This window comes from Lissotriton helveticus, chromosome 3_1 (genome assembly GCF_964261635.1).
Source record: "Lissotriton helveticus chromosome 3_1, aLisHel1.1, whole genome shotgun sequence".
Classification (NCBI taxonomy): Eukaryota; Metazoa; Chordata; class Amphibia; order Caudata; family Salamandridae; genus Lissotriton; species Lissotriton helveticus.
The window spans coordinates 60,122,064-60,134,951 of record NC_136061.1 but is presented as its reverse complement, the minus strand read 5'-3'; the positions used below and the strand labels follow the sequence as shown (position 1 = coordinate 60,134,951).

General features: G+C 48.3%; 1 long non-coding RNA gene across 9 annotated transcripts in view; it reads right to left on the bottom strand.

The window, feature by feature from the left end:
- Positions 1-12,888, bottom strand: part of LOC144822101 (uncharacterized) — a 1,825,698-nt gene that overhangs the window by 939,139 nt on the left and 873,671 nt on the right. For 8 of the 9 annotated variants that reach the window (XR_013608561.1, XR_013608562.1, XR_013608560.1 and 5 more), the window contains one exon: positions 10,585-11,667. This is a non-coding gene — a long non-coding RNA (uncharacterized LOC144822101). Of the gene's footprint in view, positions 1-10,584; positions 11,668-12,888 lie in introns of those variants that run through there. The other variant, XR_013608557.1, reaches the window with a different exon arrangement.

The following is a 12,888-nucleotide window of genomic DNA, read 5'->3' as shown; positions in this document are numbered from 1 at the left end:
TTTGCATTTGTCACCCCGAGTGGGACGGGAATGATCAGACGTGAGTCCAGTGCTCTCCACACCACTGGAGTCAAGCCATCCTGGCTGATGACGGCTGATAGCCAGAAACCGGTCCTAGGATGCTTGATTTCAGTCCAGGGAAGACATGGCTTGGCAGTTCGGGCTGGACTGTTCCCATGAGGCACACGGTCAAGGCTGATTTGCATATGGCCATGTCTGAGCCGGGGTGGTGTGGAGTGCAAAAAAACAATGGATTTAGGCCCAGATCTCTGTACTGGGGTGAATGTATGACATTGTTCTGCATTCTGTCCATCAACTGTTGTTTTTGCATTTGTCATCCCGACTGGGACAGGTATGCTCAGACGTGAGTCCCGTGCTCTCCACACCACTGGAGTCAAGCTATCCAGGCTGATGACGGCTGACAGCCAGAAACCGGTCCTAGGATGCTTGATTCCGGTCCAGGGAAGACATGGCTTGGCAGTTCGGGCTGGACTGTTCCCATGAGTCACAGGGTCAAGGCTGATTTGCCAATGGCCATGTCTGAACTGGGGTGGTGTGGAGTGCACAAAAATGATAGATTTAGGCCCAGATCTCTGTACTGGGGTGAATGTATGACATTGTTCTGCATTCTGTCCATCAACTGTTGTTCTTGCCTTTGTCACCCCGAGTGGGACGGGTATGCTCAGACGTGAGTCCCGTGCTCTCCACACCACTGGAGTCAAGCTATCCTGGCTGATGATGTCTGATAGCCAGAAACCGGTCCTAGGATGCTTGATTCCGGTCCAGGGAAGACATCGCTTGGCAGTTCGGGCTGGACTGTTCCCATGAGGCAAGGGGTCAAGGCTGATTTGCATATGGCCATGTCTGAACTGGGGTTATGTTATGTTATATATTGATTTGTAACGCGCTCTGTTAGTCGGGACTGTCCTGGCGCGGTGAGGAAGTGGTGTCAGAGTGATCGAGAAGACAGCTATTCGGAATGTGAAAAAAGGTGGGTTTTTAACAGTTTTTTAAAATTGATCAAATTGGGGGAGTTTCTTAGAACATCCGGTATAGCGTTCCACATCTGGGCTCCCCGTACCGTCAGAGATTGCCCCCCCAGGCGGACTCTCTTAAATCTGGGGACAACCACCTGCCTTCGGGAGGCAGATCGCAGCTGGCGGGTTGGCTGGTAAAAGGCAAATCTTTTTGCGAGGTAGGATGGACAATGTCCATGGAGGGCTTTGTAAATGACTACCAGAGCCTTAAAACGCACTCTTTGGGCAACTGGAAGCCATCGAAGCTCCCTCACTTGCTTGCGAACGCTGAGCCTCCTTGGAATGTTAAAAAGGAGTCTCACCGTCGCATTCTGGACTACCTGTAACTTTCTAATCAGAAAGTCAGGTGCCCCGATGTAAAGGGCATTTGCATAGTCCAGGCAGGAGAGCACGAGTGCTCTGGCTACCGTTTCTTTGGCCGCTTGAGGGAGGAGGGGAAAGAATCTTCGAAGGGTGGTCAGGAAGCCAAAACAGGTCCCGGCCAGTCTAGAAATCTGGTCACGGAAACCTAAGTCGGCACCAAACCAGACTCCTAGATTCTTAGCTATCCCACCTTCTCCCTTGGGGCAAGGTAATCCGCAGGGCCAAATGGAAACCCTAAAGTCAGTTGGGAACTGGCCGTAAAGTAAGATTTCCGATTTGTCCTCATTGCACTTGAGGCTGGCTCCTGCCAGCCAAGCAAATACAGAGGACAAACATTGACGGACTCCCAATGTGCAGATGTTATCCTTGTTCCAGGTAAAGAGGAGTTGGGTGTCGTCGGCGTATGCCATTATCTTCGCACCCAAATTCTCTGCCAGCAGAATCAACGGGGTTAAATAAACATTAAATAAGAGGGGACTCAAGGTTGACCCCTGTGGAACTCCAGTCCCTACCCTGCGGTTAGAAGAGTGGAAGGGGGGTAACCAAATTTGTTGAGACCTGTCTGAGAGGAAAGAACGGATCCACCCGAGGACTGAGCCAGAGATGCCAATATCCTCCAGCCTAGACAGAAGCTGAAGGTGGGGCACTGTATCGAACGCGGCAGAGAGGTCCAATAAAATCAGAGCCGCTCTGCCGCCTCCGTCCAAACACTCCCTAATGGCCTCTGTCACCTCTACAAGCGCAGTCTCGGTGCTGAAGGAGGTACGGAAGCCCGACTGGGCCGGATGAAGTGCCCCCGAGGATTCCACGAACCTCTCCAGCTGCCGAAATGCGGCCTTCTCGCATACTTTGGCAAGGGCCGGGAGAAGGGATATGGGCCGGTAGTTAGATGTAATCAGCGGATCTGCTGTAGGTTTTTTTATCAGAGGGAGGAGTTTGGCTTGTTTCCACTGAGAGGGAACCGTTCCTGAAACTAGTGACTCGTTGACCAAAGCAGTAACCATAGGGGTAATTACCTCGGCCACTCCACTCAAAACCCTTGCCGGGCATGGATCTGCTGGGGACCCCGATTTCAGGGCTTTTAATATAGCCAACACATCCATCTCCTCAACATAAGCAAATTTAGACAACTCGGCTTTAACCTCTAATTCTTGAAATAGTGAAGGCGAGGGTAGTCGATCATGTAGGGGTTGATCGGCTTGCAGGGGAGATGGCTGGTCAGAGGGTTTGAGACTATGTTGGATTTTTTGTATTTTATCAATAAAATAAATTGATAGTTGCTCACACCAATCTGTGGAGATCGGGGCTGACATCTTCTCTGCCACCGGGGCTGTAAAACTCTTAACAATGGAGACAATTTCGCGATTATTATTCCTGGCTTTGAGAATTTTGGCCGCGTAAAATTCCCCCTTGGCCGTCTTAATCGCCGCATAATAATTTTGTTGTGCTCCTCGGAGCTCCGATTTTGCAATGGGGCAATAATCCCTTCTCCATACTCCCTCTTTCTCCTTACATCCTAATTTTAAAATCTTTAATTGGTCACTATACCAGGGGGATGTGGGGATGGCCCTACGGTTCTTTTTTCCTTTACACTCTGGTAGTGATCTAATGGTAGAGTCTATCCAGGATGAAAAGCTATCAACAGCATCATTCAAATTTTGGGCTTTCAATGGGGCGGTGTGCTTGAGGGCCTCCACCAAATCAGGAATATTAATTCTTTTTGGGCATTCCTCCAACTGGGTGTTAGACGGCACACGAGTTTTGTTAATGTCCCATGAAAAATGAACTGGAAAGTGGTCTGACCAAGTGACAGGAAGGGGTGGGTCAATTAAAATATTAAAATTAGAGTACACCAAATCCAAACAATGACCCCCTACATGAGTGGCAGAGCGCACCTGTTGCACCAACTGACCAAGATTACAGATCTCCTCCAGGTCTTTTACTCCGGGAGCTAGGCTCTTATCCATGTGTAAATTAAAATCTCCCAACATTAAAAAACTTGGGAATCTAAGCGCCCTCTGGATAACAACCTCCTCCAGGGATTTGATAAAGGTGCCCAAAGGACCAGGTGGGCGGTAAATCAGCAGACCCCCTAAGGTAAATTGAGGGGACAGGACCAGGGAGAATTCCAAAACTTCCCCATCTTCGATCCCACCCGTACATTCTTTACTCAATGACCACTTCTCCCTATATATCACAGCTAGACCTCCTCCCCTGCCTATGTTACGGTCCAATCTAGTGATCTTGAACCCTCTGGGAACAGCCAATTCAACCACTGGTGCGCAGCTTTCATTCAGCCACGTCTCTGTGATGAAAAGGATATCAAGACCTTTGTCAATGATAAATTCGTGCACTTCATCTGAATGCTTTGGTAGGGAGCGGGCATTAATAAGAGCAGCTTGAATAAGAGACCCTCCTACTTTGTTGGCCTGGGAGATGGATGGGGGATTAGAAAAATTAAAACGAAAATGACATCCAGGACAAATTCGTGATTTGGAGACTAAGACGTTCCATGGAGCGCCCTTACATGGGGGTGGCAATTGAGGGCCCTCAGGTCATCAGAGTTGTACGTGATAGGCGAGGCAGTCTCATATAATGCAGGACTTGCAGGGTGCCTGGCCCTGCACGCTGCCGGAGCGCGGACGGGCGCAGACGGGCTTACCTAAGGCGCACCTTCGGCGCGCCAACGTCGCGCCCGCTGCACCCGTCCGCTGCGCTCCCGGAAGCACATCGCTTCTTATGGCCTGTCACACCCAAGCACTGGACCGCTAACTCCGGCCAGGCTCGTGGAACACCCCACCCCAAGATGGCGGCTCGACCTCCCCTCTCACGGCACTGGGGCCGGCTGGAATGAATCGAGGGAGGACGCTAGGGGAGCGGGGAAGTGGCGAAGACTCCTGCACAACAAAAAGGTTAGAATATAGTGCACAACAGAGCAAAGTGACAGTCAATGTATAAAATGATAAAATGTATGCAATGGTTTTAAAAACGGCATCTAATAGCGAAGTGCTCGTCTCGCTCTAGCACAAGGGACCTCAAGCAAGCTCCAGGCGCTGCCACCAGCCTAAAGCTTAGGCTGGTGTGGAGTGCAAAAAAACGATGGATTTAGGCCCAGATCTCTGTACTGGGATAAATGTATGACATTGTTCTGCATTCTGTCCATCAACTGTTGTTTTTGCATTTGTCACCCCGAGTGGGATGGGTATGCTCAAACGTGAGTCCCGTGCTCTCCACGCCACTGGAGTCAAGCTATCCAGGCTGATGACGGCTGATAGCCAGAAACCGGTCCTAGGATGCTTGAATCCGGTCCAGGGAAGATATGGCTTGGCAGTTCGGGCTGGACTGTTCCCATGAGGCATGGGGTCAAGGCTGATTTGCATATGGCCTTCTCTGAACTCGGGTGGTGTGGAGTGCAAAAAAACTATGGATTTATGCCCAGATATCTGTACTGGGGTGAATGTATGACATTGTTCTGCATTCTGTCCATTAACTGTAGTTTTTGCATTTGTCACCCCGACTGGGACAGGTATGCTCAGACGTGAGTCCCGTGTTCTCCACACCACTGGAGTCAAGCTATCCAGGCTGATGACGGCTGATAGCCAGAAACCGGTCCTAGGATGCTTGAATCCGGTCCAGGGAAGATATGGCTTGGCAGTTCGGGCTGGACTGTTCCCATGAGGCACAGGGTCAAGGCTGATTAGCATATGGCCATGTCTGAACTGGGGTGGTGTGGAGTGCAAAAAAACAATGGATTTAGGCCCAGATCTCACTACTGGGGTGAATGTATGACATTGTTCTGCATTCTGTCCATCAACTGTTGTTTTTGCATTTGTCACCCCGACTGGGACAGGTACGCTCAGACGTGAGTCCCGTGCTCTCCACACCACTGGAGTCAAGCTATCCAGGCTGATGACGGCTGACAGCCAGAAACCGGTCCTAGGATGCTTGATTCCGGTCCAGGGAAGACATGGCTTGGCAGTTCGGGCTGGACTGTTCCCATGAGGCACAGGATCAAGGCTGATTTGCAAATGGCCATGTCCAAACTGGAGTGGTGTGGAGTGCAAAATAACGATGGATTTAGGCCCAGATCTCTGTACTGGGGTGAATGCATGAAATTGTTCTGCATTCTGTCCATCAACAGTTGTTTTTGCATTTGTCACCCCGAGTGGGATGGGTATGCTCAGACGTGAGTCCCGTGCTCTCCACACCACTGGAGTCAAGCTATCCTGGCTGATGACGGCTGATAGCCAGAAACCGGTCCTAGGATGCTTGATTCCAGTCCAGGGAAGATATGGCTTGGCAGTTCGGGCTGGACTGTTCCCATGAGGCACGGGGTCAAGGCTGATTTGCATATGGCCTTGTCTGAACTGGGGTGGTGTGGAGTGCAAAAAAATGATGGATTAGGCCCAGATCTCTGTACTGGGGTGAATGTATGACATTGTTCTGCATTCTGTCCATCAACTGTTGTTTTTGCATTTGTCACCCCGAGTGGGACGGGTATGCTCAGACCTGAGTCCTGTGCTCTCCACACCACTGGAGTCAAGCTATCCTGGCTGACGACGGGTGATAGCCAGAAACCGGTCCTAGGATGCTTGATTCCGGTCCAGGGAAGACATCGCTTGGCAGTTCGGGCTGGACTGTTCCCATGAGGCACAGGGTCAAGGCTGATTTGCCAATGGCCATGTCTCAACTGGGGTGGTGTGGAGTGCACAAAAACGATAGATTTAGGCCCAGATCTCTGTACTGGGGTGAATGTATGACATTGTTCTGCATTCTGTCCATCAACTGTTGTTCTTGCCTTTGTCACCCCGAGTGGGACGGGTATGCTCAGACGTGAGTCCCGTGCTCTCCACACCACTGGAGTCAAGCTGTCCTGGCTGATGACGGCTGATAGCCAGAAAGCGGTCCTAGGATGCTTGATTCCGGTCCAGGAAAGACTTGGCTTGGCAGTTCGGGCTGGACTGTTCCCATGAGGCACAGGGTCAAGGCTGATTAGCATATGGCCATGTCTGAACTGGGGTGGTGTGGAGTGCAAATAAACAATGGATTTAGGCCCAGATCTCTCTACTGGGGTGAATGTATGAAATTGTTCTGCATTCTGTCCATCAACTGTTGTTTTTGCATTTGTCACCCCGACTGGGACAGGTATGCTCAGACGTGAGTCCCGTGCTCTCCACACCACTGGAGTCAAGCTATCCAGCTGGTGACGGCTGACAGCCAGAAACCGGTCCTAGGATGCTTGATTCCGGTCCAGGGAAGACATGGCTTGGCAGTTCGGGCTGGACTGTTCCCATGAGGCACAGGGTCAAGGCTGATTTGCAAATGGCCATGTCCAAACTGGAGTGGTGTGGAGTGCAAAATAACGATGGATTTAGGCCCAGATCTCTGTACTGGGGTGAATGTATGACATTGTTCTGCATTCTGTCCATCAACTGTTGTTTTTGCATTTGTCACCCCGAGTGGGACGGGTATGCTCAGACCTGAGTCCTGTGCTCTCCACACCACTGGAGTCAAGCTATCCTGGCTGACGACGGCTGATAGCCAGAAACTGGTCCTAGGATGCTTGATTCCGGTCCAGGGAAGACATGGCTTGGCAGTTCGGGCTGGACTGTTCCCATGAGGCACGGGGTCAAGGCTGATTTGCATATGGCCTTGTCTGAACTGGGGTGGTGTGGAGTGCACAAAAACGATAGATTTAGGCACAGATCTCTGTACTGGGGTGAATGTATGACATCGTTGTGCATTCTGTCCATCAACTGTTGTTCTTGCCTTTGTCACCCTGAGTGGGACGGGTATGCTCAGACGTGAGTCCCGTGCTCTCCACACCACTGGAGTCAAGCTATCCTGGCTGATGACGGCAGATAGCCAGAAACCGGTCCTAGGATGCTTGACTCCAGTCCAGGGAAGACATGGCTTGGCAGTTCAGGCTGGACTGTTCCCATGAGGCCCAGGGTCAAGGCTGATTTGCATATGGCCATGTCTGAACTGGGGTGGTGTGGAGTGCAAAAAAACAATGGTTTCAGGCCCAGATCTCTGTACTGGGTTGAATGTATGACATTGTTCTGCATTCTGTCCATCAACTGTTGTTTTTGCATTTGTCACCCCGAGTGAGACGGTATGCTCAGACGTGAGTCCGGTGCTCTACACAGGACTGGAGTCAAGCTATCCTGGCTGATGACGGCTGATAGCCAGAAACCGGTCCTAGGATACTTGATTCTGGTCCAGGGAAGACATGGCTTGGCAGTTTGGGCTGGACTGTTCCCATGAGGCACAGGGTCAAGGCTGATTAGCATATGGCCATGTCTCAACTGGGGTGGTGTGGAGTGCAAAAAAACAATGGATTTAGGCCCAGATCTCTGTACTGGGGTGAATGTATGACATTGTTCAGCATTCTGTCCATCAACTGTTGTTTTTGCATTTGTCACCCCGAGTGGGACGGGTATGCTCAGGCGTGAGTCCAGTGCTCTCCACACCACTGGAGTCAAGCTATCCTGGCTGATGACGGCTGATAGCCAGAAACCGGTCCTAGAATGCTTGATTCCAGTCCAGGGAAGACATGGCTTGGCAGTTCGGGCTGGACTGTTCCCATGAGGCACAGGGTCAAGGATGATTTGCATAAGGCCATGTCTGAGCCGGGGTGGTGTGGAGTGCAAAAAAACAATGGATTTAGGCCCAGATCTCTGTACTGGGGTGAATGTCTGACATTGTTCTGCATTCTGTCCATCAACTGTTGTTGTGCATTTGTCACCCCAGTAGGACGGATATGCTCGGACGTGAGTCCCGTGCTCTCCATTCCACTGGAGTCAAGCTATCCTGGCTGATGATGTCTGATAGCCAGAAACCGGTCCTAGGATGCTTGATTCCGGTCCAGGGAAGATCACAGGCACAAATATGGTGACAATCAAATAGAGATGCTGCAACATGCACCTCCAGACAACAAATGGCATAAGATTTCACGCGAAACATACAGACCAGGTCAGCCTTGGAGTGGAACAGCCACAACCATCACATGCCTTTTGGCTTCTGCGAGCGGACTTGCTGGATCGACTCCATCTATGTCAGCATCACTGAATAACCCAGTCAGTCGGGGTATTTCAGAGGATTCTCTATGTGGTTCCCAGATGGGAACTTCGGATGAAGCCTCTAGTTGACCCCAGCGGAATAGTCTTCCTCTCAGTCTGGGTGCTCCGGAAGCATCTTCCAGTCGACCCCAGATGAGTTGTCCCCCTTCAAGTCTGGGAGCTCCGGAAGCACCTTCTAGTCGACCCCAGTGGAGTTGTTCCCCTCTCAGTCTGAGTGCTTTGGATGAATCTCCCAGTCGACCCCAGCTGAGTTGTCTTCCTCTCAGTCTGGGAACTCCGGAGGAACCCTTTAGTCAACACCATCCGAGTTGTCCCCCTCTCTGTCTGGGAGCTCCGGTTGAATCTTCCAGTCGACCCCAGCTGAGGTGTTCCTCTCTCAGTCTGGGAGCTCCGGATGAATCTCCCAGTCGACCCCAGCTGAGGTGTTCCTCTCTCAGTCTGGGAGCTCCGATGATTCTTCCAGTCGACCCCAGCTGAGGTGTTCCTCTCTCAGTCTGGGAGCTCTGGCTGAATCTTCCAGTCGACCCCAGCTGAGGTGTTCCTCTCTCAGTCTGGGAGCTACGGATGAATCTTCCAGTCGACCCCAGCTGAGCTGTTTCTCTTTTCCTTCTTTTGATGAGTTCTGCAAACTAGCGCAAACTGTGTCATCAGGCTCCCCGCTGGATCCACTCTCGCACAAATTCTGGAAATTGTTCCAGAAAGAACTTTTTCATCCACTATATTCCATCTGTCATCAGTCGTTTGCCACCGCAACTGTCCCGGAGAGCTGGAAGTTGGCAGTGGTTTCACCCCTCCTGAAGAAATCCACACTCGACCCTTCCTGCTTGTCAAATTACAGACCCATTTCCTTGCTCCCTTTCCCGGTTAAGATCATGGAGAAGCTGGTTACCCGATCTTTATCTAGATTTCTAGAGGATAACACCTGGTTGGATGTGGCCCAGTTTGGCTTCCGGCCAGCTCACGGGACGGAGTCTGCGCTGGTGGCCGTGTTGGACAATCTTCGTTCGCGGGTCGACAACCGATTCAGTCATACAATTATCCAGGCACAAACCAAGCACACATCCAATCATCCAGGCACTGCTCAGGTACTCATCTAATCATCCAGGCACTGCTCAGGTACTCATCTAATCATCCTGGCACTACCCATCTACTTGTTCAATCACCCCGGCACTACACATAGACTTATCAATTACCGTGACACTACTCATGCACTCATCTAATCAACCAGGCACTATCCATCCAGTCATACAATTACCCAGGCTTTACACATGCACATATTCAATCAGCCATGCATTACTCAGATAATCATCCAATCACCCTTGCACTACCGACACACTCATCCAATCACCCACGCACTGCCTATGCACTCATCCAATCATCCAGAATCTACCCATGCACTCATCAAATCACCCAGACACTACCCATTCACTTATCTAATTAACCAGGCAGTTTCTAGTGAAGTAGTGTGGCTCACTGGTTAGAGGCGGCAGACCCGAGAGCAGAGGACGGCCCGGGACCAGGGTTCGATTCCCGGCGCGGCAGGTTTCTGGACCAGGGTCAGCGGACTCGATAATTCTCTGGACTCGATAATTCTCTCGCCTCGGTGCCCACTCTGATCAGCGTTCACACTCGGCAACTCTGGGCATTAGCTTGCCTCATCTTCACTAACGGCCCCACCAGACCGCCGGGGATGCCTGGTCTCACCCTGGAGATACCCATTAAGGGACCATCTCTCAGGGAAGCCAGGAAGGGTTTCGCAGCGGTCGAAGCGCCTTGGGACCCTACGGGTAAGTAGTGCGCTATATAAATGCCTATACATTTACATACATATGTACTCATTGAATCATACAGGTACAACCAGTGCAGTCCTACAATTACCCAGGCACAAGTCGTGCACTTATAGAATCACCCAGGCACCCCATTGCAGTCATTCTAACATCCACACACCACTTATGGTCTCATTCAATTATTCATGCATCACTCATGTACTCATTCTAACATCCATGTGCCGCTTATGCACTCATTCATTCAACTAACCTTTTATTAAGCAGAAAAGGCAGTTCAGAAAAGAACCATTTTTTAACTCATTTTTTTTGTTTTTTTGTTTGTCTTGATTTTTTACTTTTTTCAAAAAGAAAATGGTAACAAAAATAACATAACTGTAAGCATTGAGTAAAACATTGAGCTTGTAGCGCTGCAATAAAAAAGCAAAAAGAAATACAAAATTATGGCTTTTTACATTCTGTAAAATTACATCTAGAGGCTGCTCCCCAACTGCTACAATAGTGTTACAGTCTATGCAGAAGGTAGCAAAATGTTTTAGGTCTGGTGAATATTTTACTGCATCTTCTCTTGACTTCAGGTGGAACTTTGTCACCAGGAGCAGAGGCTGGAGCTCTGGAGGCTGATGATCCCTCTCCTTTTTTTTTACAGAGCTTTATATGGCGCGAACTTGACCTGCAGGTATTAGGTATCAGAGTGCTTTACATGAGTACCAGTTGCACTACATGAGGGCACATTCATGTTTGTTAGGCACAGGGAGATTAAGTGATTTGCCCAGAACCACAGGATGTTGAGCGTCCTAGCCAAGACTCGAACCCTGTTCCTCAGATTAGAGGTTGACCACCATAGCCGTTAGGCCAACTCCTCTCCTTCTCTCTCTCTCTCTAATATTTAGTTGCTTCCTGTTGCATGTTTTTAAGTGGTACAACATACTTGTTGTACCACATGAATATTTTTTGCTGTACCTCAAGATAATGTCTTGTCACATAAGCTGCACTTCAGCAATATAGCTGTGATCTTCGATTCACCGGATGGATTGATGAAAAAATCGCAAGCTATGCTTTGCTCCTTCATTGGTGGTTTTTCATCTGAAGACTGTTCATGTGCAGCTGGGACCTCCAGCTCTTCAATAACTTCAACCACTTTTAGGTCTTCCTCTAGTTGTTTTAATGCCATTTTACTTTTTGCAAAGAAATAGCCATAAAAGCCAAAAACAGTACAATGTAGAAAATCAATTTAGGACAGCTCCTATAATAAACTAACCAGTACCTGGAAAGTTAAAGACGGGAGAAATGGGTGTGGACTTCCTTTCATAAAGGAAAGTGTGTAAACCAATGAAATTTCTTTATCTGGTTGTCACGTGGTATTCGCGAGTACCAGCGTCATTGTGACTTCCTACAGGGCTGCAAAAACAGAAAGTTATTTTTGAGAACTGCTCTTTATGACAAATGCATAGACAAAATGAAATTAAACCAATATGTCACTAAACAGGTACACTCACACTTATGTAAATATGTCTCTATATGTGTTTTACCCTTCATTGAAAACACGCAGTATACACAGCCACCGATTTCCTTGCGACTTCTGGTGTCGCACCGATGAAGTAAAATACATTTTAGATATACTTCTTTTGACAAATGTATACAAAGGGAAAAGTTGAATCAATATCTTACTAAACATCTAGAGTCAAATTTTAAAAACAAAATGTCTTCATATCTGTTTAACACGTGCTAATTGTGACCAATGACGTCATCGCAACTACCTATAGTGCTGCGATGAAAGAAAATACATTTCAGATGTACTTTCTTCGACAAATTAATACAAAGGTGAAAGTTAAATTCATTAATTCATAACTACTTTATTGCGACTATTACAGCCATAAAAGCACATGTAAGTTAAAACAAACAATAATACATTTCCCATAACAGTGTACAATAGAATCTCATGGTGACATTGGCATATGTAAGGATGCATACACTTCATTAATTATTGAAAGCAGAAACTGTTTTAAATAAAAATTAATTTTAAGAATATAATTTAAGATAAAAACTTTAAGAACATTATTAAACACATCATATGATTCTTTTTAAAATGCTCCGAAGTAATTGCAAGTAATTTGAGCGGTCACACTTAGCTAAATATCAGTTTTTAACAAGTACCTTCGTTTAAGCCACATAGCTAGGAGAAATTTAGAGATTACAACCACATACACTGGGTCTGTATCAGATTTTAAGATTCTATAGAATACACAGTAATCCTTGATACCCAAGTTTCTACACAATTGTATCACCCATTTAGACTTCGCCTGCTTGTATGCCGGGCAGAAGAACAGTTTGTGAATTTCTGTTTCCTCCGCCACTTGGCCTCGTCTGACCACTTATTAGTTGTTGCAAAAAGTGGAAGGGTCCCGTATCTAAATTGGAGAAACAACCTCCTTGTTATTGCAGGCTGTATTAAGTCTAGGACCTGTTCAAATTGATAGTGTGACTTAAAGTCCAGGAACCCATGCATCAGGCTCGTTACTCTGGTCGCCTGGATTAAAGTAGTCAATTTAAAAACTCTTAATTCTTTAGCTAAGTTTTTTTTGGGGGTAGCTGGGCAGGACTCCTCCAGGGTAACCCATG